At 40.5% G+C, this 24,651-nt stretch overlaps 1 protein-coding gene across 1 annotated transcript in view; it reads right to left on the bottom strand.

Annotated features, from left to right (window-relative positions):
• The window catches only part of LOC120999093, a 76,860-nt gene that overhangs the window by 3,873 nt on the left and 48,336 nt on the right, over positions 1-24,651 (bottom strand). The window lies entirely within an intron of this gene.

Raw genomic sequence — 24,651 nt, 5'->3', positions numbered from 1 at the left:
TTTAGTAAAATACTATTATACTACATTTTGTGAAAATACTATATAGTATTAGGCCTCATGCACATGACCGTTTTTTTTAAGGTCCGCAAAAACAGGGTCCGTAGGTCCGTGATCCGTGACCGTTTTTTCATCCGTGGGTCTTCCTTGATTTTTGGAGGATCCACGGACATGAAAAAAAAGTCGTTTTGGTGTCCGCCTGGCCGTGCGGAGCCAAACGATCCGTCCTGAATTACAATGCAAGTCAATGGGGACGGATCCGTTTTACATTGACACAATATGGTGCAATTGCAAACTTATCCGCCCCCCATTGACTTTCAATGTAAAGTCAGGAGTCCCTTTTATACCATCGGATTGGAGTTTTCTCCAATCCGCTGGTATATTTTAACTTGAAGCGTCCCCATCACCATGGGAACGCCTCTATGTTAGAATATACCATCGGATTTGAGTTAGATCGTGAAACTCATATCCGACAGTATATTCTAACACAGAGGCGTTCCCATAGTGATGGGGACGCTTCAAGTTAGAATATCCTACGAACTGTGTACATGACTGTTCCCTGCTGCCTGGCAGCACCCGATCTCTTACAGGGGGCTGTGATCCGCACAATTAACCCCTCAGGTGCCGCCCCCTGTATTACATTCATTGGTGGCCAGTGCGGCCTCACATCTCCCCCCCTAGTTAAAATCACGTTCCGAATCCCCCATCATTGGTGGCCAGTGCGGCCTTACATCTCCTCCCCCTTGTTAATATCACGTTCCGAATCCCCCATCATTGGTGGCCAGTGTGGCCTCACCTCTTCCCCCCCCCTAGTTAAAATCACATTCCGAATCCACCATCATTGGTGGCCAGTGCAGCCTCACATCTCCCCCCCCCCTTGTTAAAATCACGTTCCGAATCCCCCATCATTGGTGGCCAGTGCGGCCTCACATCTCCCCCCCCTCCCCTAGTTAAAAATGATGGGGGAACGTGATTTTAACTAGGGGGGGGGAGATGTGAGGCCGCACTGGCCACCAATGATGGGGGATTCGGAACGTGATTTTAACTGGGGGGGGAGAGAGGGGAGGCCGCACTGGCCACCAATAAATATAATATTGGGGAGGGAGGGGGTCTGCCCCCTCCTGCCTGGCAGCACCTGATCTCTTACAGGGGGCTATGATACGCACAATTAACCCTTTAGGTGCGGCACCTGAGGGGTTAATTGTGCGGATCACAGCCCCCTGTAAAAGATCGGGTGCTGCCAGGCAGCAGGGGGCAGTCATGTACACAGTTCTCAGTATATTCTAACTTGAAGCGTCCCCATCACTATGGGAACGCCTCTGTGTTAGAATATACTGTCGGATATGAGTTTTCACGAAGTGAAAACTCATATCTGAAAAAGCTTTTATGCAGACGGATCTGTGATCCGTCTGTGTGAAAGTTGCCAACGGCCACGGATCACCGACGTGGATGCCAATCTTGTGTGCATCCGTGTTTTTTCACGGACCCATTGACTTTAATGGGTCCGTGAACCATTGTCCGTCAAAAAATAGGACAGGTCATATTTTTTTGGACGGACAGGAAACACGGTCGTGTGCATGAGGCCTTAAAGAATAGAGAAAATGAATGCCTTTAATATACGTAGTAGAGAAAAGTATCCTATTCGCCTTCTTACTAATGAGTTTACATGTTTGGTGTAGAAAACCCATTATCAACTATATTATTATGAGCTCTTGCTATTATAACCAACCAGTTACATTGGACTGTCCGGCCTATGGGTGCATTATCATCAATGGGTGAAATGGTTGAAGTTTCAAATGCTTCTAATACCCTATCAAAGTGCTCTAGGTACTATATAATAATCATAGTAAGTCTAGTAAGCAGTACATTTTAAAATGACAAGAAATACAATAAAAATATTCTACAACTATAATATTCTATTTATTATAATATTTATATCCCCCTCCTTCTAGCCAACATGCAGAACCGCTACAAAGAAAATTTTTAACTCCGGTACAAAATATCAGTTAACAGGATCCTTTATGTCAATACACAGCCCATTGATTTCTAGGTAAAACATTTAATAGAATGTAGACCCGTACTTGTGCTTTGAGGAAAACCCTTTTTGCTATGGTTTCTATGTAGGTAGATTGCTTGGACATAGTTATACCGCTATGTTGAGTTCCCACATCAGCTCTCAGTACATATTACCACATAAGGGATTGTGTTTCTCACCAATTAGGACTTTCCTTTAAAGGGAACCTGTCACAGGATTTTGTGTATAGAGCTGAGGACATGGGTTGCTAGATGGCCTCTAGCACATCCGCAATACCCAGTCCTCATAGCTCTGTGTGCTTTTATTGTGTAAAAAAAATTATTTGATACATATGCAAATTAACCTGAGATGAGTCCTGTCCCTGACTTATCTCACATACAGGACTCATCTCAGGTTAATTTGCATATGTATCAAATCGTATTTTTTTACACAATAAATGCAGAAAAAGCTATGGGGACTGGTTATTGCGGATGTGCTAGAGGCCATCTAGCAACCCATGTCCTCAGCTCTATACACAAAATCCCGGTGACAGGTTCCCTTTAAAGTGTTTAGTAGACGATTAGACAGAATTGTCCCCATTAGTAAAAAGCAGGAGCCATAATGAGATCACTTGAGGGAAGGGTCCCTGCAACTCATGCTATCAATAATACAGGGTGGGGGATAAATTGATCTGCATGTAAGTGTGCAAAGGTGAACAAACCCTTTCAATTTCATTGTGTTTTATGAAGTAGGTGACTGTATAGCATGAGTTTAATTCACAAAGTATGCACTGTAAATATAGATTGCAGAGTAACATGACATAGTAACATAGTAACATAGTAACATAGTACATAAGGCCGAAAAAAGACATTTGTCCATCCAGTTCGGCCTGTTATCCTGCAAGTTGATCCAGAGGAAGGCAAAAAACCCTGTGAGGTAGAAGCCAATTTTCTCCACTTTAGGGGAATAAAATATTAAATGGGTTATCCAGAATATAGATGTGGATTGCCTATCCTCAGAATGGATCATCAATTTCAAATTGGTGGGGGTCTGACACTCTGCATCCCCAATGAACAAAGAGCAGTTGATGGCACCAGAAACGATACAGTTGATTGAGTCAGAGGCACCAGGTTGTCTACTGCGTAGTGGCCATGATGGATACTGCAGCTGAGATCCTATTCAAGTTAATGGGAGCTGAACGGCAGTATATTGGCACCGCACACCACAGGGTAGACAGAGCCTTCCATCTACAGTATAGTTTATGGTGGCTGCTAGGTGTCAATCTGGTATCAATCACTTATCATGAAGATTATTAGTGATGAGCGGCAGGGACTATATTCGAATTCGCAATATTTCACAAATATTTTGTAGAATATTTGTCATATATTCGCAAATTTAGAGAATTCGAGATTATTTTATTGAATACAAAAAAATCAACAATGTTAAAATCGCGCAATGCGAATTTGTAACGCAAAATACAGGTGTGGGTCACTTTGGCTAAATTTTTCAAGCTGGTATAAGTTTCCTGAGACTGGAGAAAATGGTTGGCACGGCAGAACATTAGAATAGCTTTATATGCATGGTGCACTAAGTATTGTTGTGAACTTGACATTGCTTCCTTCTCATTGGCCCACAAGCAAGAAGCAGAAAGGAATCATGTGTTCAGATGGAAAAAAAATGCTGAATATTCAATATAACGAATACATAGCACTTTCCTCTAAATATTCGCAAATTCTCGAAGTGCAGATATTCGCAATAAAAATTCGCTATTTGAATATTCATGCTCAACACTAAAGATTATAAATATCTAAGTACCAGGAAAAAATTTTTTTTAAGTTATGTTAAAAAAAATGTATTATCCTAAATAAACATAAAGTAAATGCAAAAGAAGAAACTATACAATAAACTGGTTCCACATAGCTTGACAATATTTGAGGATCTACTTATTTATCATAAAGCTTATGAGCATTTATTTTATCATGTTATATAATTTCGAGCAGCAGACATTGTGGCTCCTGCTGGTTAGCATAATTCTGGGCAGGAGACAGAAAATACTGACCGCAGCAGAAACGGCTACGCTAAGAGTCTGACGTGATCGCCAATGCCACTTAGACTCCCTCCTGTAATATAGAATATCTAAAGGGACGATGATATTAGTATAAAATGTTTGCAATTCGCAGTTTAGTAATCAATTTAATACACAACATAGAAGAGTCAAAACAGGTAGAAGTTAGTTTATGATTTTTTTCTATATATATATATATATATATATATATATATATACGGTATATATATATACATTTCTTAGATTATTTTACCTATTGTTTTACATAAATGTTCTGCAGATATTTTGCAGCCAATATTTAGCTCCCTCATAAATATCATTTGCCTTACCTGTAAGAAAGAAAATGTTTGAGCTTCTGAAACAACTCTCTCCTTACTAGAATTGCACATTGGATTGAGTGGTATTAAATAAAGAATGATGAACAAAGGCCATTTGTAGTCAGCGGTGAAATTCTTGCCCCTTTACTTGCCTCATACAAATAAGTATAATCACAATTCTTAACAGGACTTCTGATGTACAGATCTATCGGCCCTAATGTAACCCATCTACTGTTCCCTGATCTGTAATTACAATTGATATTAGAGAACTATTAATACTCTTCCATTAGTAGAGAAAATGCTCTCTGTTACACTGAAAGGGAAGCATATAATTTTCCAGGAACTAGTACAAGTGATCTGCAAGCTATCAATTATAGAACCATATTAAATGACTATATATTTTGCTGACATTTTGCATACTGAACAGTGTATCATTATGTTTAATGGGCAAATTATTCTTTTTCTTTTGGCAACTAAAAAAAACCCACTATATATATTTTATAGATTGTAGGATTTACTGGACTATAAGATGCACCCAGGTTTTAGACAACAAAAAATTCACAACAATTTTTTCATACTAGTTTCCAAATAATAACATGTTAGCTTGATTCTATAAGTCAGTATGATTATGGTGATACCAAATATGTATAGGGTTTTATGTTCTACTACTTTTGACCAATAAAAACACTTTAAAAAAATGTATTTGTTTCTGTATCACCTCATTCAGAGTGTTATAACTTTTCATTTTTCAGTCAACTGAGCACACTTTTTATTCCTTCCTGCTATATTGGATAAGCAATTACTTTAGCCTTGGGTTTATTTTTCCTGATGAGTCGATTGACAAGAGAAATAAATGTGTCACATTGGGAGCAAGCCTTAGGGACCAAATAGGGAAATAGGGGCAGGTTCAAATAGGTATATAGGGGCAGGTTCTAGACGGGGTCTCCAATTTTTGGGTGGGTGCTCTGTGTAGGTAGGCAGGGCTCTGACAGAGACCTTCCCTCTTGATATTTTTAGGGTCTATTAGGGACAGTTCCTCCCGAGTCAAGCCAGACTGTTAATAGACAGACACCCTAACTCTGATAAAGTTACTGGACCCCACAAAATGTTTATGGCAGGATCTGGTATAACCATTCAGTTTATTATTTCTGGATTACTACATGGTTATTTATGCGTGGTTGTACAAGTATTTTCATATATTTTTGAGTTTTGTGGTGTTTCTCTCCCCCCACCTGTCCTTTCATTTTTGATAAAAATCAGTTTAATTGATATGCTAATTACCTTCCTAACGTGCCCAAGGGGCTGGCTCTCTGGCCGTTTGCGCCCAGCCGCGCCCCTTATCTCGTAGCCCAGCGCCGCCCCACTGCTAATTATTCACTCCTCTCATCGCCGATGGTGCGCCGTAATTTCACGCATGTGCCCTGGAGACCAGTAGATCCAGGGCGCATGCGCCGATGAGAGAAGTAAATAATTAGCAGTGGGGCGGCGCTAGGCCAGGAGATAAGGGGCGCAGCTGGGCACAAACGGCCAGAGGGACAGCCCCTTGGGCACATTAGGAAGGTAATTAGCATATAAATAAAACCGATTTTTATCAAAAATGAAAGGACAGGTAAAACTAGTATATTTTTAATTAGATAATGGAGACTGATAGGATAATAAGAACAGCTCTATATCGAAAATCTTGCTGAGCGAATCCCTTTAAATCTTCCTTTATTTATATTTGACCTGTCAAATAGCATTTTCAAATATGAACAAAAGGGAGGCTTTACATTTTTATGTAGTGTCAGGGGAAACATTTATTAAAGCTATTATAGCACTATTGTGTAGTAAAAAAAATGATACATACCATATTTGTGACAATATTTATGACTTATAGAGCTTCTCACCTCTTTTCTGAAGTGACAAGAAAAGGGCCAGAGCTTAGCTGGAGGGGGCAGACTTACATAGTTAATACCGTTGAAAAAAGACAAATGTCCATCAAATTCAACCAAGGGATAGGTGGGGACGCTAATCCCAGAAGGAAGTGAGACTCAGATTTCTACACGTTTTCATAAGCATTTATGTTTTTTTACTTTTAAGAATTCCTCTAAACCCTTTTTGAAACTGTCCACTGTTCCTGCTGTGACCATGTTCTGAGGAAGTCTATTCCACAGATTCACAGTTCTTACAGTAAAGAAGCTTTGACGCTTCTAGAGACTGAACTTTTTCTTCTTGTCTTTTCAGCACATTTTACATGGAACAGCTTTTCACCGTATTTTTTGTACTGTCTATTTATATACTTGTATAGGTTAATCATGTCCCCCCCCCCTTAGACGTCTCTTCTCAAGACTAAATAAATTCAATTCTTTTAATCTTTATTCTTAACTAAGACCCTCCATGTCCCTTATCATTTTAGTTGCTCTCCTCTGTACTTTTTCCAGCTGCAGCGCATCCTTTCTATGTACTGGTGCCCAGAACTGGACTGCGTATTCCAGATGAGGCTGCACCACGCTTTGTAAAGTGGTAGTATTCCATCCCTGCCCCGCGAATCAATGCCTTGTTTAATGCATGACAATATTTTGGTGGCCTTAGAGGCAGCTGATTGATATTGTATGCTGTGATTTAATCTACCATCCACAAGGACACCAAAATCTTTCTCTATAATTGACTCTCCCAGTGTTACATCACCTAGGACATATGAAGCACAGAGATTATTACTACCAAGATGCATAACTTTACATTTGTGGACATCCATACAGTTCTACACAGCTTAGTGTCATCTTTAAAAATAGATATGGTGCTATTAATCCTGTCCTCAATATCATTAATAAATAAATTAAATAATAAAGGGCCCAGCACTGAACCTTGGGGTACACCACTTATAACCTGGGACCATTCTGAATAGGAATCATTGACCACAACTCTCTGGACACGGTCCTTCAACCAGTTTGTTTTCAATCCAATTACAAACTATACAAACTATACTTTCCAAGCCAATAGTCCTTACTTTACTTATTAAGCGTCTATGAAGGACAGTACTCACCTCCTCATAAAGACAAATCAGGTTAGTCTAATTTACTATAACTTGTGCCAGAAACTGGTGTAAGTTATAGCTCAAGTCTGCGCCAGGTAGACTTTAGTTCCTGGTGCATAGAGTGCCAAGGATACAACTAATTTATTAAGAGGTACTGTATTTGCCTTTTAATAAATTAGGCTCCTCTTACTCCAATTCAGTGGGATCAAGACTGGCGTATGGGAATGCCACTCTTGATAAATATCCCCATTGAGTAATAAAAAAGCTAGATTCTGAAATCCTGATGATGTTTAACACTTCTTATGGACAACTACTTCAGCATAGTGAAATCTGCACCAAAAAGCTGCACAAGACTCTGTAACATGCTGGAATTTAAATTTTTCATCATTGCTAATCCTTGTGTATGTGGGCATTTTACTCCTTGGCCTCCATTCCACTGCATGGTGCCCCTGTTGTACCTCGGTATGTTTCTGCTTCCATACTGCAGCACATAAACATGACTTGCTCTATTGTATCTAGAAGAAAGCAACTTAACACACATAAAATCAAATGGAGCCTGTACAGAAGACTTTCTTTAGAGAAAGTATGTACACATTTCAAGTTCACCCCATGCACAAATTGTTGTTGTGCTCCTAATAATCTACAAAACAGTTTGTCTTGTCCATATTGGTTGCTTCCTTATATTAACACAGCCGTCAGATATGAATAGACTCTATGTAAAAGTCTGTTTATGTAATGTTCTGTTATATGAGAACTACTTAAAAAAAATAAAAAAATTACTTGCCAATGCCCTCATTTATTCTTGTATCTGTTCTTAATTATAGTTTACCAAAGTCTTTGACTCAGGCTGAAAAAAGTTGATACATTGTACTAGCAGTCCTTAGAGACGGTAAATGTAACTACAAAGTAACTCTCCTGAACAAACACAGACTGCTAAGCACCGGAGGAGTGGTGTCAAGGGATACCCGAAAACAGAGCATGTTATTGATTATAATATGTCACTGAGAGGTCTTTAAAAAGTGTTTGAAAAGAGTGCAAACTTCAGTGTCATAAGCACTTGCAGAGCCTGTGAGTTATTCAGCAATTTTAAAAGAATATTTCTTTCTGGATTGGTTAATAATATACTGTATAGACAGAGGCATGACTTGAAACTTGTCAGTCCCAATGCAAGTTCTGTGACATAACCACACAACTGTCACTTGCCATTTACTATACAGTACTGGTGTTCCTCAGATCACATGGGGACTGTTCAGCACAAAAGTGCAAATATGTGTTTCTTTATCCCAGGAAAGGATTCAAAAAAATACTGCTATCCTCTACACATACATAGTATTAATATACTATACAAAAATACATAGTGCAGCTATGTACATATATATTGAACTGCTATAAGATGCAAGTGTTCATTACAGACACATACAATGCATTTAGAATGTATTCAGACCCTTTCACTTTGTTCTCATTCTGTTATGTTGCGGTCTTGTGTTTAAATGAAAAAAATTATGTTTTCTCCATCAATCTATACTCAATACTCCATAATGAGAATATGAAAACAGAATTTTAGAAGGAAAAACAAACATTTTATATTGGCATAAGTATTTAGACTGATCACCTTGCTAATACCATCCCTACAGTGAAGCGAGGTGGTGGCAGCATCATTCTGTGGGGGTGTTTTTCAGTGGCTGGGGCAGATAGATTGGGCAGGGTTGAGGGAAAGCTCAACCAAAGAGGGCTGGGTCTCAGAGCTGTTTCTAGCATTAACATGTCATATACACTACTTACTATAGCCTTATCATAATGAAAAGACTGGATTTCTATGCTTATAGCGCTAATACATATGACTGGTTTATTCACAGGCACAATATATTATTATAACAAAACCAGTAACAGGTATTGGCTTTCTAAGCATGGAAAAATACTTTACTCAATATGAAAAGGCTGTAGTCTTGAGGTAAGTGATTAGCCTTGCATGTAGAGATCCTAGGTTTAAATCCTGGGAGACAATTGTAGCTTTTTTTTTTCAGATATTTTTTTCTCTCCCTCATTTAACCCACAATGAATTGCTTTCATATTATATTGAGAATAGTGTTTTTTTATGTTTAGAAAATGAATGCATATTACTGTTGTCATTATAATCATATTATGCATGTGAATAAAATATGTATTAGCTTTCTAAACATAAAAAATCTATATTCTCAATATAGTAAGGCTATAGCCTTGTATTATGGGTTAAATTAAGGGGAACAAAATCTGGAAGTCTCTCATAGGACTTGAACCTAGGATCTCTACATACAAGGCTGACAGCTTATCACCAGGCTATAGGCTAAACATATCAAGATTAATGTTTTTTATATACTTACAAATCTAATACATATTAGCAATGTTAATCATATATTGTGCCCATAAATAAACTAGTCATATGTATTAGCTTTCTAAGCCTAGAAAACCACTCTTCTCAATATGGTAAGTAGTGTAAATGATATGTAAATGCTAGACACAGCTGTAGAACACAGATATGCCCCCAGCTTGCTGATGTGTAGCCATGTCAATCAAGGGGACGAGGAGTGTGCAGAGCACAGAGGTGTTACAAAAGCTCCAATCGAACATCTCTGGAGAAACTTGAAAATGGCTGTCCGTGGAAAAACCCCATCCAACCTGACAGAGATTGAGAGGATCTGTAGAAAAAAAAATGGTAGAAAATCCCTATAATTAGCTGTGCAAGCCTTGTTGCATCATACTCAAGAAGACTGGAGGCTATAATTGCTGCTAAAGGTGCTTCAACAAAGTACTGAGTAAAGGGTCTGAATACTTATGTCAATGTAATATTTGAGTTTATTCTTTTCAATAGCATAACAAAGATTTCTAATATTCTGTTGTCAATGTGTCATTATGGGGTACTGAGTGCAGAATGATGGTATTGAGTGCATTTATATATTTATTTTTTATTTTAGCACAAGGCTGCAAAATAACAAAATGTAAAAAAAAAGTGAAAGGGTCTGAAGACTTTCAGAATGCACTGTATATACGCAACACATACATACACAATGCACACACATACGTACATTAAACACAAACATTTTACACACACATTATACATAAAACATAGTAGACTTTTTAGTGATTCAGAGGTGATAATACTATCGAGTACTTAGTGTAAACTTAGACTAGACAGTTTCAAACTGCACCAAATTTAGGACAGTGGCTAAAGCTGGATGATATATTTTGACGCACCTATAGACTGTCTAGTCTAAAATTACATCATCTATTTGTTGGCTTAGGATACACCAACAAATGCAGCAAATGTTTGGCACATTTTAGGGACATGATGATGCATTTTTAAGCTTTGCCACTTGCCTGGAAACCACACCTCTTTCATTATGTTATACCCCCTTTCAGACAAGGTGTAAAAAGTGTTTATTATGGCTGTTTATTTCGGATTTGCGGACCCATTGAAGTGAATGGGTCCGCATCCGTGATGCGGAATGCACTCGGAACTGTGGCCGTGTATTGCGGCCCGCAATTTGCGGGCCGCAATATGGCCACGGATCACACACGTTCGTGTGAACTAGGCCTTAGACTGAAGTTGTTACGTGCATCTGGTCCAAATTTATCAAAATGGTGCATGGTAATAATACATTTGGCACACAAGCAATGGAGTGCCTTTTTCAGTGAAAGAATGCTTAAAAAAAAAAATTTGCACTTCATAAAAGTGATCAACACTGAAATCCTGACCAAATTTTCATTTCATATTTGTAGGTGGTGTTGGAAGGCACGGTGCTAAAAAAAAAGTCACAACATTTTTGTGCAAGTGGCCACAAAAAGTTGCAAACTTTCTGAAGCAAAATTCTTGCATTTAACTGTTGATAAATTCCCGCCACAGTACCTACACTGTCTGTCCAAAAAAAAGTCGCCACCAAAAAAAAGCCTTTAGCTTTGATTATGGCACACATTCGCTGTGGCATTGTTTCGATAAGCCTCTGCAATGTCACAAGATTTATTTCCATCCAGTGTTGCATAAATTTTTCACCAAGATCTTGCATTGATGATGGTAGAGTCTGACTGCTGCGCAAAGCCTTCTCCAGCACATCCCAAAGATTCTCATTGGGGTTAAGGTCTGGACTCTGTGGTGGCCAATCCATGTGTGAAAATGATGTCTCATGCTCCCTGAACCACTCTTTCACAATTTTAGCCCGATGAATCCTGGCATTGTCATCTTGGAATATGCCCGTGCCATCAGGGAAGAAAAAATCCATTGATGGAATAACCTGGCCATTCAGTATGTTCAGGTAGTCAGCTAGACCTCATTCTTGGAGCACATACTGATGTTGAACCTAGACCTGACCAACTGCAGCAACCCCAGATCATAGCACTGCCCCCATAGGCTTGTACAGTAGGCACTAGGCATGATGGGTGCATCACTTCATCTGCCTCTCTTCTTACTCTGATGCACACATCACTCTGGAACAGGGTAAATCTGGACTCATCAGACCACATGACCTTCTTCCATTGCTCCAGAGTCCAATCTTTATGCTCCCTAGCAAATTGAAGCCTTTTTTCCTGGTTTGCCTCACTGATTAGTAGTTTTATTACGGCTACACAGCTGTTCAGTCCCAATCCCTTGAGTTCCCTTCACATTGTGCGTGTGGAAATGCTCTTACTTACTATTAAACATAGACCAGAGTTTACTGCTGTTTTTCTTTGATTTGATTCACCAAACGTTTACGTGATTGCCGGTCATGATCATTCAGGATTTTTTTCCCGCCACATTTCTTCCTCTAATACGATGGGTCCCCACTATCCTTCCAGTTTTTAATAATGCGTTGGACAGTTATTAACCCAATTTTAGTAGTTTCTGCAATCTCCTTAGATGTCTTCTCTGCTTGGTGCATGCCAATGATTTGACCTTTCTCAAACAGACTAACATCTTTTCCACAACCACGAGATGTGTCTTTCGACATGGTTGTTTAAGAAATGAGAAGCAACTCATTGCCCCAGTTGGGGTTAAATGACTTATTGCCAGCTGAAAGATAATAACCCATGCAGTAATTATCCAATAGGAGGCTCATAACTATTTGCTTAGTTAAATCCAGGTGGCGACTTTTTTTTTGGACAGGCAGTGTATGTTGATGGTCATACTAGTTGCATAAGCAAGAAAAACTATTTTTAATCTGCCTCTCAATGTCAAGTGCCCACTGGGTGTTCCTTGACTGTGCAGCATCCTGGGCTCTCTGGGTAGACACTGGAGCCATCACCCAAGGGCACAGGTTAGGGATTGGGGTGCATTGACTGCAGAGAGCCCAGGACACTGCACACTTAGGTAACAACTAGCAGACACTTGAGAGTGCAGTCCAAAATAGATTAACACTTCTTTTCTCGGCTATGCAATCATAGTATGACCATCAAAACCGCTGAGAATCCCCTTGTAACAGACAGCTATCATCAACACACAATGCAAAAGCATCATTTGTGCAACATTTTTAGCTACATGGAAAAATATTTAAAAAAGTGGCCCTCAGGTTGTACATATATATTCATATTCGCTTCAAATAACTACAGATTTTTATAAATGTGGTCCAGATTGATCTAAATTTATACAGTTACTTCACTATGGAGATAACATCAGGGAATCATAATTAATATAAAAAGCAATATCTATATCTTGTATGACCAAGTGAGATGTTTATGTCTGTCCCCAGGGAGATAAGGAAAGGCTTTATGCTATTAGATTCCTATCTGATTAAGTTCACACTACTGTAAATTTCTATTCAGCAAAACACGGATACTGGCCGTGTGCGTATCGCATTTGGACGCAAGCAAGGTCGTAACTATAATTCATAGGGTCCCATGGCAAAATAAGATGGGGCCTAGTATGAGAAAATTAAAACAGTAGCATAAGTTATGTATATTAGCACAATATATCAGAAAACCCACATTATAGCAAAAAGCCACCATATTGTTATTCCCAACAAAAAGGTACAATGTACCTGATTGCCCCCCACCCCCTCAACTTATGGGCCCCATGGCAAGTCCTATGTCTGCTATCGCTATATTTACAGCTAGGAACGTAAGTTACCATTTAACATATGGGCTCAAGCATGATTTCTTCCAAAGAGGCTGAGACAGCAAGATAGATAGATAGATAGATAGATAGATAGATAGATAGATAGATAGATAGATAGATAGATTCCATCACATTTCTATGTTTAAAAAAATCATTATGATTATACATTTATAAAGCTTTAGTGCAAATATCACAAGAGGGCACCATTGAGTCATGCAGTATTTTATCCCTGCTACCACATCATAAAACGTCCGCCTCCCTGCAAGCACTTTGTAACATTCAGGTTTATACAATGTGCATTAATAGACTGAGTGGAGCTTAAATTAACGAGCAATGACTTACAAATTAAGATGCAAAATTATGCTATTAAATTTAGAAAATAATTTGATGATTGCAGATAATTAAAACCATTAAAATTAGCACTGCTATAATAAAAATCATACCTGCAGAAAAGATCAGGAGATATAAAATTTAACCGATTTTTTAACAATATCCAATTGCTTAATGATGTATTCAGAATACAAATGATGAATGATCCTAATTACAAAGCCTTGCATCTGCCGTATGCTGCTGCTCAGGGCGTAATTATTGAGCCTATTTAGAATCAAAAGGGTTATAGTTTTCTGGACAGGACTTCAAAGAATAGAGGCAACAAAGTGCTAACATTGCACCTCTTCTTCGATAATGGCTTGTCTCATAGGCTGGATTAACAAGATTGAATAGAATTTAAAAAAACCTTACATAATGACAGTGTGAAAATGGCACAGATGTATCATAAGACAGAGTAACCAAGATGACATTAGCTATGAGCAGACAAGAGCATGCTACACTGATAACATTTCATTTGCACTGCATTCTTATATATGTATTTCTTGTCATATTGGAGACAGACTTTTTGTAAATTTATAACTACAGGTGGTAATGCTGGAAAAGTAAATGTAACTATTGACTGGAAAGTTTATCCTGCAAAATATTATAATAGATTGATATAGAGAATTACAGAAGTAGCTCCTTATCTGCTTTTAATCCTCTTACTATTCCACCATTCTCCCCGTTAAGGGGATATATATATATATATATATATATATATACACACAGTGGATATAAAAAGTATACACACCCCTGTTAAAATGTCAGGTTTCTGTGATGTAAAAAAATGAGACAAAGATAAATCATTTCAGAACATTTTCCACCTTTAATGTGACCTATAAACTGTACAACTCAACTGAAAAACAAACTGAAATCTTTTAGGTAGAGGAAAGAAAAAAATCTAAAAATAAAATAATATGGTTGCATAAGTGTGCACACCCTTAGGCTGCGTTCACACGGGCGAGATTTCCGCGCGGGTGCAATGCGGTAGGTGAACGCATTGCACCCGCACTGAATCTGGACCCATTCATTTCAATGGGGCTGTTCAGATGAGCGATGATTTTCACGCATCACTTATGCGTTGCGTGAAAATCGCAGCATGCTCTATATTCTGCGTTTTTCACGCAACGCAGGCCCCATAGAAGTGAATGGGGTTGCGTGAAAATCGCATGCATCCGCAAGCAAGTGCGGGTGCGGTGCGATTTTCACGCACGGTTGCTAGGTGACTGTCTATACACTGTATTATTTTCCCTTATAACATGGTTATAAGGGAAAATAATAGCATTCTGAATACAGAATGCTTAGTAGGTGATCAATTGAGGGTTAAAAAAATAAATAAATTAACTCACCTTGTCCTCTTGTTCGCGTAGTTCTCCCGGTCTTTAGTTCTTTAAAAAGATGAACTATGGGCTAAAGGACCTTTGGTGACGTCAGATCACATGCTCCAATCACAGGGTCCATCACCGCGGTGATGTACCATGTGATTGGAGCATGTGATCTGACGTCACCAAAGGTCCTTTAGCCCATAGTTCATCTTTTTAAAGAACTAAAGACCGGGAGAACTACGCGAACAAGAGGACAAGGTGAGTTAATTTTTTTTATTTTTTAACCCTCAATTGATCACCTACTAAGCATTCTGTATTCAGAATGCTATTATTTTCCCTTATAACCATGTTATAAGGGAAAATAATAACATCTACACAACACCGAACCCAAACCTGAACTTCAGTGAAGAAGTTCGGGTCTGGGTACCACAGTCGTTTTTTTATCACGCGCGTGCAAAACACATTGCACCCGCGCGATAAAAACTGAACATCGGAACGCAATCGCAGTCAAAACTGACTGCAATTGCATTCCTACTCGCGCGGGTTTGCCGCAACACACCGGGACGCATCCGGAACCAATCCGGACACGCTCGTGTGAACGCAGCCTTAAACTAATGCTTTGTTGAAGCATGGCAGATTTTGACTTGGCAAGATTTGCCCACTCTTCACTATGTTCCATGGTATATCTAATGCCTTGGAAATTCTTTTGTACCCTTCTTCTGACTGATACCTTTTAACAATGAGATCCCTCTGATGATTTGGAAACTCTCTGTGGACCATGGCTTTTGCTGTGGGATGCGACTAAGAAAATTTCAGGAAAGACCAACTAGAGCAGCTGAACTATATTTGGGGTTAATCAGAGGCACTTTAAATGATGGCAGGTGTATGCTGACTCCTATTTAACATGATTTTGAATGTGATTGCTTAATTCTGAACACAGCCACATCCCCAGTTATAAGAGGGTGTGCACACTTATGCAACCACATCATTTTAGGTTTTTTTTTCTTCTCTCCACCTAAAAGATTTCAGATGGTTTTCCAATTGAGTAGTACAGTTTATAGGTCAAATTAAAGGTGGAAAATATTCTGAAATGATTTATCTTTGTCTCATTTTTTTACAGCACAGAAACCTGACATTTTAACAGGGGTACCACAATAAAGAAAAAGAGTGCATGACACACCGGTATGAGAAAATACAAATCAATTTTATTCAATATCCATAAAAGACATACATGATACATATTATAAGACAATAAATGAGCAGGGACAGCCACAATCCTGCATCACACTGCTACCTGCCCCATCAAATGGATGGACGTGATGGAAACTCCATGTGTATAATATATGAATAGTCAATTATCCCCATGGATATAGTGCCAGATAAATGGAGAATCTACAGCAAGGGTGCGCTTGCCTCAATAAACTGGTGTGCATGAATACCAAAGTAGCAGACACAAGGTCCAAAAATACAAGGTAAAGCAAGTGTATAGGGCTACATACCAACAGAGCTGGGACAGGTACCAGGGCAATGGCGCTCCTCAACGCGCGTTTCGCGTATCGTTTGCTTCCCCAGGGGTGTGTAGACTTTTTATATCCACTGTATGTGTATATATATATATATATATATATATATAAATATATATATATATATTATACTGCATTTTATATGTATCTTGTGATATATTTGTATACTGTTGATTTTCACTGTGTTTACATCGCACTGTGGAAATGGTTAATGAATACTGAGAGACTTTTGGGACTTTCTAACTTATAAAGAGAAGCTTGTAATTTTCCACAGCTACCAAAAGGGTTAAAGAAGAGCATGTTTTGGAGGGAAAAAGCTAGAATTGTTTAAATTAGCACCAAAACCAGACAGACTTTTTTTTTACTAACCAAATTCACATACAGTATATTCAGTAGTATCTGTTGTGATTTTCCTACATCCTGTGGTGGTCTTTACCACCACGTAAACCATGCAATTTCATAGAGCCCCCGCTTTTGAGGGGTCCCCTTGGGCAGTGCCATATCTTTCAACTATATCAGCATCCTAAAGACGCAGATACAGTTGTGAAAACTAGGGAACCTCCACCTTTATTGCTGACGGTCCCTTTAAGCATCACTAGGGCCTGGGCACACTGTGCATGATATCACTGCACATGACATCCATATCTTGTACTTGACTTTCTACAGTCAGCACATCAGCCCAGACCCCCAGACAATAGTGATTAATATTGATATTTATTAGGGCAGGCTACAGCATAGTGCTGTCAGAATTCATATGGATATTTATTGGGGAACAGAACAGGGGCAGGCTGCAGCATACTACTATCAGCATTCATATTGTCACTATGAATGACATTTGTATTTGAACAGAAGAGACATCACATGGAAGTGATTTGCCTGGTTATATGACCCTCCATCAGCAACCATTTTATGGACAGCACCTCTGTGTGGACAGCAGAAAAGGTTTAGAAAGGATGGAAGATGCACTCCTTTGGGGAGAGGTGCAGTGGTATAAGGGTGAGACCCAAATATAGTCAATATGAATGAAACCACGCACTCTCAAGGTAGTATGCAAAGGTAGATTTAATTTTAATGTTCCTTAACCACCTCCGGACCGCCTAACGCAGGATTGCGTTCCGGAGGTGGCAGCGCTGCGCAGAGTCACGCATATACGCGTCATCTCGCGAGACGCGAGATTTCGCTCAAAGCCGGCCCGCGCATGCGCATCGCGGGCCGGCAAAATTAAAAGAAGTATTTCGTCACCAGCCTGCCAGCAACGATCATTGGCTGGCAGGCTGGCGATTTTCAAAAAATCCAATCCAAAGTCATATAACAGATCATATTAGTAAATATGATCTGTTATATGGCTTGTCTGCTCCTGTGCTGGTCCTTTTCGTCGGTTGGATCCAGCACAGGAGCAGACTGAACTGTGAGTAGCACCAACACTACACCTTAGCCCCAGATCACCCACCTGCACCCCAATTAACCCTTTGATCACCCCTTTGATCGCCCCTGTCAATCACTAGTGAAAGGAAAAAAAGTGATCAGTGTAAACTGTCACTTTTTTTTTTTCACTGGTATTGGCTGTTAGGTTTTAGGGATAGTTTAGGCCCCTTGGTTAGGTAGTTAGCGTCAGTTAGCGCCCACCCCACCGCACCGCAGTCACTTTTATTCGCTGTTTAGCGTATCGCTAATCAGCATTTGTACTTTTATAGTATCTGTAAGTGATCAAAACTGATCACGGTCAGATCTATAATAGTATTAGTGTCACTTTAGTTCGCCCTCCACCCAAAATGCAGTGTTTGCCCGATCAGGCCTGATCGGTCGCCCACACGTGCGTTCACCCACGCCCGCCCCACCGCAGTGACAAAAAATATATATTTTTTGATCACTGCACATTCATTTTACACGCACTGCGGCGATAAAAAAATCAGTTTTGATATTTTTTATCAACCGCAGCAGCCTCCGGTACTTCGCTAGCCTCCCCTTTGTAAGACAGGTTTGCTTTTTTTCTTGGGTAGTCTCAGGGAATACCCCTAAATTTAGTAGTCCAAAATGTCAAACAGGGGGTATTCTTCTGAAGAGGCCTACAGGATTCTGACCCAGTCGGATGAGGAGTGGGAACCCTCATCTGACGAATCTAGCGGGTCAGAATATGAACCTGTGGAAAGCAGTGGCTCTCTGACCCAAAGTTCGGACGAGGAGGTGGAGGTCCCTGGCAGCACCAGGCGTACCCGGCCCCATGTCGCTAGACCACAGGTTACGCAGGATCCGCTTCAAGAGCAGCAGAGTGGGGCTGTCGCTGCCGGATCACGTGGTGAGGCATACACCAGCAGCGCAGCCCTTCCTGGACCTAGTACCAGCACTGCCGTACAACCTGGTGAAGTAGCGAGCACCAGAAGGGCAGTTGAAGCTGGTACGGTGGCACGTGCAATAGTTACCCCGTCGCAGCCACCGCACAGACAGGCCCGTAGAGCCCCTAGAGTCCCTGAGGTGCTGGCAAATCCTGATTGGCAGTCACCAACTTCAGCCGCACCAGTAGTTCCCCCTTTCACCGCCCAGTCTGGAGTTCGGGTTGAGACGGCTCAAATCGGTTCGGCCCTGGGATTTTTTGAGCTGTTCTTGACTGCGGAGCTCTTGGACTTAGTCGTGGCAGAGACCAACCAGTATGCCACACAATTTATAACCGCTAACCCGGGAAGCTATTATGCCCAGCCTTTCCGGTGGAAACCAGTCCAAGTTTCCGAACTTAAAATTTTTTTGGGCCTTCTCCTCAACATGGGCCTGACAAAAAAGCATGAATTGCGGTCATATTGGTCAACGCACCCAATTCATCACATGCCCATGTTCTCTGCTGCTATGTCCAGGACACGATTTGAGACCATCCTGCGTTTCCTGCACTTTAGCGACAACACCACCTCCCGTCCCAGAGGCCACCCTGCTTTTGACCGGCTCCACAAAATTCGGCCCCTCATAGACCATTTCAACCTGAAATTTGCAGATTTGTATACCCCTGAGCAAAACATCTGCGTAGACGAGTCCCTAATACATTTTACCGGGCGCCTTGGCTTCAAACAATACATCCCAAGCAAGCGTGCCCGGTATGGGGTCAAATTGTATAAGCTCTGTGAAAGGGCCACAGGCTATACCCACAAATTTCGGATCTATGAGGGAAAAGATCAGACCCTGGAGCCGGTCGGTTGCCCTGACTACCTGGGGAGCAGTGGGAAGACAGTCTGGGACTTGGTGTCACCCTTATTCGGCAAGGGGTACCATCTTTATGTGGACAATTTCTACACAAGTGTGGCCATCTTTAGGCATTTGTTTCTAGAACGGATTTGCGCCTGTGGCACCGCGCGAACTAGTCGCGTGGTCTTCCCCCAACGGCTTGTAACCACCCGTCTTGCAAGGGGGCAGAGGGCTGCCTTGTGTAACGAAGAACTGCTCGCGGTGAAATGGAGAGACAAGCGTGACGTTTACATGCTCTCCTCCATTCACGCAGACACGACAATCCAAATTGAGCGAGCAACCCGTGTCATTGAAAAGCCCCTCTGTGTCCACGACTATAATGCGCTCATGGGAGGGGTGGACTTCAATGACCAGATGTTGTCTCCGTATTTAGTTTCCCGCAGAACCAGACGCTGGTATAAGAAGGTGTCTGTATATTTGATTCAATTGGCGCTGTACAATAGTTTTGTTCTCTACAGTAAGGCTGGGAGAACAGGATCCTTCCTCAAATTCCAGGAAGAGATCATCGAGAACCTCCTTTACCCAGGAGGTTCCGTGGCCCCATCCACCAGTGTAGTTAGCCGTCTACACGAGCGACATTTCCCCAGTGTCGTTCCTGGTACCTCAACCCAACCGTCACCCCGAAAAAGATGTCGTGTCTGTAGCAGGAGTGGAATAAGGCGTGACACCCGCTATTTCTGTCCTGACTGTGCTGACCACCCTGCCCTATGCTATGGAGAGTGTTTCCGGAAGTACCACACACAGGTACACCTAGCATAGGGATCACATCTCACCAGGACAGGCACACAGGGCTATTAGGGCCCATTCACTCACAGCTGCTGCAAACCTCTCCTTTCACCTGGGATAAAGTGCATAACGTACTTCGCCACATCTTTGGGCGATTTGCGCTTTGCACATTGTCCCATGGGGAAAGAGAGGTTTGTTCTATAAAGGTAAAAAAAACTAAACAAAAAAAAAAATACCGGTAAGTAAAAAAGTTAAACGTTCAGTTAAAAAAGTTGAAAAAAAGTTTCTATGTTCTGTTCAACAGTTAATAAAGTTATTGCTTTGCGGCCTGGTTTTTTCTTTTTTGTTTTGTTTTTTTTACCTTTCAGGTGGACCAACCAATCGACTAGCTGCAGCACTGATGTGCATTCGGACAGAAGCATTGCGCTGCTGTCAGATTACACGCAAGTCGGTGTATGCGGCGCTGCAAGACGAGATTTCTCCTCTGCAGTAAAAGATACGTTTGCCGAGGCATATGAGCTGAGGAGGTGGCGGTGTTCATATACTTTGGCAAACACTTTGTATATATAAAAAAAAAAATCCCGGCAATGATTTATTCATCCACATCGATTGATGTGAATGGAGAAATCTGGTTTGCCAGGGCATACGAGCTGAAGTGGGTATGGATGTTGGGCGGAGCTCCTATGTCCTGGCAGACGCCTTTCCCCTCCTTTTTCTTTTTTTGGCAGAGATTTTTTCATCCACATTGATCGATGCGAATGAAGAAATCTGTGCCGTTCATTTTTTTCTTTCAGCCCAGAGGCTGAACGGAAAAAAAAAATCTCATTACCCGTATGCTCAATATAAGGAGAATAGCAGAAACTCCTAATGCTGGGCATACATGTAATGATTGCGGAGACCCTCAAATGCCAGGGCAGTACAAACACCCCACAAATAACACCATTTTGGAAAGAAGACACCCCAAGGTATTCGCTGAGGGGCATATTGAGTCCATGAAAGATTGAAATTTTTGTCCCAAGTTAGCGGAAAGGGAGACTTTGTGAGAACAAAATCAAAAAAATCAATTTCCGCTAACTTGTGCCAAAATTATTTTTTTTCAATGAACTCGCCATGCCCCTCATTGAATACCTTGGGGTGTCTTCTTTCCAAAATGGGGTCACATGTGGGGTATTTATACTGCCCTGGCATTTTAGGGGCCCCAAAGCGTGAGAAGAAGTCTGGTATCCAAATGTCTAAAAATGCCCTCCTAAAAGGAATTTGGGCACCTTTGCCCACCTAGGCTGCAAAAAAGTGTCACACATGTGGTATCTCCGTATTCAGCAGAAGTTGGGGAATATGTTTTGGGGTGTCATTTTACATATACCCATGCTGGGTGAGATAAATATCTTGGTCAAATGCCAACTTAGTATAAAAAAAATGAGAAAAGTTGTCTTTTGCCAAGATATTTCTCTCACCCAGCATGGGTATATGTAAAATGACACCCCAAAACACATTCCCCACCTTCTCCTGAGTACGGAGATACCAGATGTGTGACACTTTTTTGCAGCCTAGGTGGGCAAAGGGGCCCACATTCCAAAGAGCACCTTTCGGATTTCACAGGTCATTTACCTACTTACCAGACATTAGGGCCCCTGGAAAATGCCAGGGCAGTATAACTACCCCACAAGTGACCCCATTTTGGAAAGAAGACACCCCAAGGTAATCCGTGAGGGGCATGGCAAGTTCCTAGAATTTTTTATTTTTTGTCACAAGTTAGTGGAAAATGATGATTTTTTTTTTTTTCATACAAAGTCTCATATTCCACTAACTTGTGACAAAAAATAAAAATTTCCATGAACTCACTATGCCCATCAGCGAATACCTTGGGGTCTCTTCTTTCCAAAATGGGGTCACTTGTGGGGTAGTTATACTGCCCTGGCATTCTAGGGGCCCAAATGTGTGGTAAGGAGTTTGAAATCAAATTCTGTAAAAAATGACCTGTGAAATCCGAAAGGTGCTCTTTGGAATATGGGCCCCTTTGCCCACCTAGGCTGCAAAAAAGTGTCACACATCTGGTATCTCCGTACTCAGGAGAAGGTGGGGAATGTGTTTTGGGGTGTCATTTTATATATACCCATGCTGGGTGAGAGAAATATCTTGGCAAAAGACAACTTTTCCCATTTTTTTATTCAAAGTTGGCATTTGACCAAGATATTTATCTCACCCAGCATGGGTATATGTAAAAAAAGACCCTAAAACACATTCCTCAACTTCTCCTGAGTACGGGGATACCAGATGTGTGACACTTTTTTGCAGCCTAGGTGGGCAAAGGGGCCCACATTCCAAAGAGCACCTTTCGGATTTCACAGGTCATTTTTTACTGAATTTGATTTCAAACTCCTTACCACACATTTGGGCCCCTAGAATGCCAGGGCAGTATAACTACCCCACAAGTGACCCCATTTTGGAAAGAAGAGACCCCAAGGTATTCGCTGATGGGCATAGTGAGTTCATGGAAGTTTTTATTTTTTGTCACAAGTTAGTGGAATATGAGACTTTGTATGAAAAAAAAAAAAATCATCATTTTCCACTAACTTGTGACAAAAAATAAAAAATTCTAGGAACTCGCCATGCCCCTCACGGAATACCTTGGGGTGTCTTCTTTCCAAAATGGGGTCACTTGTGGGGTAGTTATACTGCCCTGGCATTCTAGGGGCCCAAATGTGTGGTAAGGAGTTTGAAATCAAATTCTGTAAAAAATGACCTGTGAAATCCGAAAGGTGCTCTTTGGAATATGGGCCCCTTTGCCCACCTAGGCTGCAAAAAAGTGTCACACATCTGGTATCTCCGTACTCAGGAGAAGTTGGGGAATGTGTTTTGGGGTCTTTTTTTACATATACCCATGCTGGGTGAGATAAATATCTTGGTCAAATGCCAACTTTGTATAAAAAAATGGGAAAAGTTGTCTTTTGCCAAGATATTTCTCTCACCCAGCATGGGTATATGTAAAATGACACCCCAAAACACATTCCCCACCTTCTCCTGAGTACGGAGGTACCAGATGTGTGACACTTTTTTGCAGCCTAGGTGGGCAAAGGGGCCCATATTCCAAAGAGCACCTTTCGGATTTCACAGGTCATTTTTTACAGAATTTGATTTCAAACTCCTTACCACACATTTGGGTCCCTAGAATGCCAGGGCAGTATAACTACCCCACAAGTGACCCCATTTTGGAAAGAAGAGACCCCAAGGTATTCGCTGATGGGCATAGTGAGTTCATAGAACTTTTTATTTTTTGTCACAAGTTAGTGGAATATGAGACTTTGTAAGAAAAAAAAAATAAAAAAAATCATAATTTTCTGCTAACTTGTGACAAAAAATAAAAAGTTCTATGAACTCACTATGCCCATCAGCGAATACCTTAGGGTGTGTACTTTCCGAAATGGGGTCATTTGTGGGGTGTTTGTACTGTCTGGGCATTGTAGAACCTCAGGAAACATGACAGGTGCTCAGAAAGTCAGAGCTGCTTCAAAAAGCGGAAATTCACATTTTTGTACCATAGTTTGTAAACGCTATAACTTTTACCCAAACCATTTTTTTTTTACCCAAACATTTTTTTTTTTTCAAAGACATGTAGAACAATAAATTTAGAGCAAAATTTATATATGGATGTAGTTTTTTTTGCAAAATTTGACAACTGAAAGTGAAAAATGTCATTTTTTTGCAAAAAAATCGTTAAATTTCGATTAATAACAAAAAAAGTAAAAATGTCAGCAGCAAAGAAATACCACCAAATGAAAGCTCTATTAGTGAGAAGAAAAGGAGGTAAAATTCATTTGGGTGGTAAGTTGCATGACCGAGCAATAAATGGTGAAAGTAGTGTAGGTCAGAAGTGTAAAAAGTGGCCTGGTCTTTCAGGGTGTTTAAGCACTGGGGGCTGAAGTGGTTAATACCATACAGGTATGTATCTCAGGAATTTAATCAAAAAGATTACTTTGAAATAAGAAAAAAGAAAAAAGTCAAAAATATCAAAA

This window comes from Bufo bufo, chromosome 4 (assembly GCF_905171765.1).
Source record: "Bufo bufo chromosome 4, aBufBuf1.1, whole genome shotgun sequence".
NCBI classification, from domain to species: Eukaryota; Metazoa; Chordata; class Amphibia; order Anura; family Bufonidae; genus Bufo; species Bufo bufo.
Note: the sequence above shows the minus strand (reverse complement) of the source record. Positions and strands in the feature narration are given on the sequence as shown.